The following is a 6000-nucleotide window of genomic DNA, read 5'->3' as shown; positions in this document are numbered from 1 at the left end:
TTTTAAATGTTATATATTTTTGGTGAGCTTGTTGAATTATTTTTAATGATATATATATATATATATATATATATGTTTTTTGTGATGAATATGAGAAAAATATTTCTTTCTTTTTAATGTTACATATTTTTATGAGCTTCTTGGATTGTTTTAATGTTATATTTTTTTTACAAAAATATGTTTTTTCTCGTGATGAATATGCGAAAAAAATATATTTCTTTCCTTTTAATGTTATATATTTTTGGTGAGCTTGTTGGATTGCTGGTAATGTTATATATTTTTTTTGTAAAAGTATGTTTTTTTGTTCTACTTTCTTTTTCAGTGTGGAAATGTGGAATGAGTTTGTGTTGATTGAATAGTATCAAAACATTGACGTTTCTTGGTTAAGTTTGGTTAAGTTGACCATGAATTCTTTGGGCTTAATCATAGCACGTGGTAAAGGTACTCCATTCTTTGCTACATTTTATCTTTCAAAATCGTAACCTTTTGGAGGTTGGCATGAGTACATTCATCATAAATTTCCAACGACATCTAGTTTGTACTTTGGAACAATTACGACCTAGTTATATAACATTTCATTAGGCTACACTTTATACGTAGCGATATATTTATTGCAACACTATTGATTGTTATTCATTATGAATCTATGGAATTACTATAGAAGTCTTGTGAATTTGCAATAATTTTCTATTGCTCTATTGAAGCCATGAATTGTCTGCACCTTATGATGCAACTTGATCCAAATGACTAATATATGACCAGTTTAGAAAATGAAAAGAAAAAAGAAAAAAAAACTTATATGTAGTATAATCTAAGTTTTTCTATTTGTTTATTTTTTAAAATATTTTGGGGGTTTTTGACCCATGTGTTTTTTTAAAAAAATCTACTTGACTAGTTAGTCCGGTTCCGGTTCGAATCGCTCCTAAGCTCATGGCCAGTTAACCGTTCCGGTTCGATTTTGTGAACACTGCTTGCGATCACCACCATCCAACTTAGTTCTACTGTGGGGGCATCTACAAGCATGTGGGGCATGCCCGCATGAAGCAATTAAACTTCACAAAATAATTTTAAAAATAAACGACAAACATATGATACTGGAAACAAACTAAATGTTCATAAAAAATTAATGCAATGAAGATTCTCAATTATAGTTTCATATATACAAATTACAACGCCTATCAAATTTTCAAAATGGTAAAACGAGTAAGAAGGAAGTCCCTCAAATCAAAAGCCTTTTGGGATTGCAAAATAACTTTCCAATCCATAAATCTCACAAATTTATCTTAAATAAGTGGGACAACAGTTCAGATCACCAAGAATCATATACAGAGGGCGCAATCTAAACTCCTTGTAGATTGGCAAATGATGGAGACCTCCCTACACCACAGATGAATAATCCTATTGTATATTTTTTAAAAGGGTAATGATCGTATGAGACCTTTTCACATTCATGTGTGTAGGATTGTAAAAGATCACTATTAAATTTAGCACAAATCTTTAGAAAAATCAAGTCCTACACTCATGTGATAACTTTTCTAGATATCTGGGTCAAATTTAATGGTGATTATTTGGGGTCCTACACACATAGGTGTGGGAGGGTCTCATAAGATCATTACTGTTTTAAAAATTTTAAAAGTTGTTAAAGATATAGTTTCAAAGTTCAAAGTTCTTACGCACATTTTCCAACGAAAATGAACTTGCTAACCGGAATTTATGGAACTGTTGATCCATCGGTTCGAGCTGACTCAACAAAATCTTTGAGTCGGCTCGCTAGAACTTGGGTACCAAGAATAAAAAAATATAATGAATCAAAATAGAAAAGGATGATAAATTTTAAAAAATCAAGATAAAGTAAAAAATAAATGTCAATAATTCCAAAAAAAAAAAACCACTGAAATCCACAATTTTTTGGCTGCATATGAATACAAATCAAGCCCAAAATGTGTATTCCAAAAGGAAAAAGATAAGGGGTCAACCTCATGCTATACAAGTAAGGTGCACCAAAAAACCCCACTAGAGAAGGTTGTTCGTACGATGGAAAACTCTCAAATCAACCCTCTCGACCTTAAGATTCGTAGACATTGAAAAAAAAAGGGATTTTTAGTCCTAAAAATAACTTATCTGTTAATACATTATTTGGGCCATCTATTTTCAAGATTTTCATGTGTTTATAGATCTGCTTGATCGTCACTATTTCTGAAACTTTAAATTTCATAATTAAACAATAAATTTTTATATATTTGTAAGGCTTTGTAGCACCAATACTGCATTTTTAGCATAGTTTTGAAATACACCTTACTTCAATAATATAAAGTTACATCTTATACAATCCTCACCCATTTCAAAATCCACATAAAAGATAAATGTTTCCTAAAAAAGAATATAAAAAAGGACTTTCCTTTAGATTTGAAAGAAAATCCACCATTTTTGGATTGGATTTGAAGACAAATCAATAGAGAAAGACGAATGCCATACCAATAACAATCCGCTTCTCAATTAATATACTAATAACAATCCACTTTTCGATTAAAGTAATATTGTCACATGAGCACTCACCATTAAATGACAGAAGAAGTATAATCAAATAGATGAAGATGAAGGGAAAAAAATTAACTTTTCATTCAATGATAAAAAATATGGTACACAAAAACATTACAGACTTGATACATATGACCCACTTTTCCCACCGCACAGCTCTATTTAAATAGAGATTCTTACAACCAAATTTACTTCAATAATTACCCACTTACAATAGTAACTCCCAATTTATAGTAATAACTACTCATCACCAATTAGTTTCATAACTTCATATTGTATGATTATAAGTACAACCTCATTACATCACTCAAAATAAAATATAAAAATAAAGCTAATATGATTTTTAGAAAATACATTGTAATAACTTTAACACTCCTCCTTAAAGTAATTTTCTATAAATGAGACCAAGCTTAGCTCTTAAGTATTATGTGATCATTTTTATCACTTCTCGAAATAAAAAAATCTGACCATTTGATGGGACAGAGATTCTTGTGAAGTAAGAAGATTATCAAACTCCACGAACAATTGCAATGTAGCCCATCCTTGAATAGAAGTAACATATAATAGAGAAATGATCCAATGCAACGGCTGTATAGTAGTATAATGCAACCACACATCTAAAAAACTATATTTTTGGCATTTGTATGACCTCAAATTTTGCACGCACATTCTCTTCGTCCTCATAATCAATCATACAAAAAACAAATTTCAATTTGCACCCTAGATGTGGTAAAAAATAGTACCCATCTAACAATGAAGCTTGATCATCCATTTGGTGAATTTCAAGATCTAGGCCTTGACAAATTCAAAATCACTTTTTTTTTAAAAAAAAAATACTAATCTAATGATGATAACACTATATAAAGATTTTGGGAATAAAAAAAATGTTTCTGAGGCCTATATCTAACCATCTCAATAAAATGGACGGCTCATATTAATTGGGCTAGAATGAAAACTTTCTAGAGAATTTTTTCAAATTTTTTTTTTTTTGTGATTGTTCTTCATAATGAAAAAAGTGTGCATTTAAAAATTTGTGTCAAACAAATATCTCTAACATAGTTTTTAAAGATGGTTGCATTATACAACTATACAACCGTTGCATAAAATCTTTCCCCCATATAATATATACTCCCTATTTGACCCACGAATGATGTGTCGCTTCATTCGTACCTCCAAAAGTGTTTTTTTGAATCAAGAAGAGGGATCTCCAAACAAAGTTTTTCATATTTAAGAAGAATTGAGAAATAGAAAGATTTAAGAAGAATTGAGAAATAGAAAGGTTGCATTGAACTGAGTTAGCTAAGTCAACACTCAAGTCATTAGACCTTCCACCCGAATTCATCTTAAAAAAACAAAAAACAATTGATCTTTCTTCACCATGGGAGTTAAAGCAACATCACCACCATCCTTGTAGCTTTGATTCCATGTGAAGAAAGATGGATGCCACAATATAGAACAATCCGCTTCTCAATCAATGTAACATCGCCACATCAGCTTAAAACTCACCATTAAAAAGATAGAAGAAGAACAATCAAATAGATAAAGATGAGGGGACATAAAAATAACTTTTCGTTCAATGATGAAAATTACGTATACATAAGCGTTACAAACTTGATACATATCACCTATTTTTCCATCACATACCTCCTCTTATATAGATATTCTTACAACCAAATTTACTACAATAACTACTTATTTACAACAGTAACTACTTATTTGCAACACTTATTATTAACCACTTATTAGTTCCATAATTTTATTACACAATTATAAATACAACCTTGTTATATCACTAAAAAAAAAGCGGAAGAAAAATAATTTTCATTCAATAATTAAAAAATAGGGTACACTAAAGCATGAAAAACTCGATATATGTGACCCACTTTCCCCACCACACACCTATCTTAATATAGAGGTTATTAGAACCAAATTTACTACAATAACCACCCACTTGCAATAATAACTACTTATTTACAACAATAACAGCTAACCGGTTATTAATTCTATAACTTTCTATTGCACAATTACAAATTTAATTTTACTAAAAATAAAGGTTCTATGATTTCTAAAAATACATTTTAATAATTTTAATAAAATCCAACCCACAACCTGAAGATTCGCCCAAAAGAACCTAAAAAAAAAGATTTTTATTAAGAAAACCTTTTATATAAAAAAAAACTTTTATGATCTACTCAATTATCATTTATCATACAATGTATATTCTATATTGAATTTCACACTTTCTACAACAAAAATCCTAAAAAAAAGTATTAATAGAAGAAAATAAAATATATAATTTTTTTTAAAAAAATTGAAGATTTCTTAGAAAAATAAAACCAGACCTTTTGATTTTAGATCTCTACAAACAAGGCCTTCGATCAAAGAAATTATGTTACATTTAGAGGGCTGCAATGTGGATTTTTTACAAAATTCATGATTTTTGGTTGAGAATATTGGTAGAAATCAGATAAATGACTGAAAAGGGTTTTGAGCTAAAAAATTGCAATTTTTTTAATATCTAAACCTTGCCAAAAAATTTGTTTCGGTCCAATTTTGTTTGGGACTATTGTAGAACAATGAGAGATGACCAATTTGTAACAAATTTAAGCAAATTTGATGAAGAATAATGAGGAAATCTCGTTTTTTTTTTTTTTGTAAAGCTAAAAATTAAAAGATAACGACTCACCCAATTCTAGGGCTGCCAATGGATAGTGCAGGGCCTTGTGCGTGCGGGCCGGGCTTGTTAATGGCTTCTAACGGGATTCAGGTGGGGCCGAGCAGGTATTGATATAAACAATTATATCGCGCGGGCCAGCCTGTCCCAAGGGATTGGGGGCCTATTTAGCATGTCTTTTTTAAAAACAATCTTCACTCTTCATCATTTTTTTCTTTTAAAATTAAGAGAAAATTGTAGATATTCACAATTTCAATTTTTTACCCATCTCACCCCCAATGCTTTTTTTATTGTACCCTAACCCCAAAACTATTTTTTTTATATATACTCTCGAGTCAAATTATCCAACAATTTTGAGGTCAAAATGCCTTTTTTTTTTCTCACTCTTCCCTTTAAAACTTAATTTTTTTATATTGTCTCTCAAACTCTCTTTCTCTACTTACCTAAAAGGCCAAAACAAACTCTCTCTCTCATCGATATTATCTCTCTCTACTTATCCAAAAAGGCCAAAACAAACTTTCTCTCTCTTTCTCTACTTTTCATCCAAAAACTTTCCTCTCTATTAAGCAAAAAAAACCTCTCTTTTTTTTAAAAAAAAATTTTTCCGCTCCGACACATAAGAGTGTTTGGAGCAAAATTTTTGCTCCAATACGGCAAATATTACAAAAGGTTTATTGCTTACAAAATTTTGCTTGAGCACAAAAATGTGCTGGACGGCAAAATGCTACGGACGAGAGAGAGAGAGAGAGAGAGAGTTCTTTTGCTTAGTAGACAGCGAGTTTTGGGAC

This window comes from Amborella trichopoda, chromosome 12 (genome assembly GCF_054954075.1).
Source record: "Amborella trichopoda isolate Santa Cruz 75 chromosome 12, AtrichopodaSantaCruz75HAP2 v2.0, whole genome shotgun sequence".
Classification (NCBI taxonomy): Eukaryota; Viridiplantae; Streptophyta; class Magnoliopsida; order Amborellales; family Amborellaceae; genus Amborella; species Amborella trichopoda.
This window is presented reverse-complemented; position numbering follows the sequence as displayed.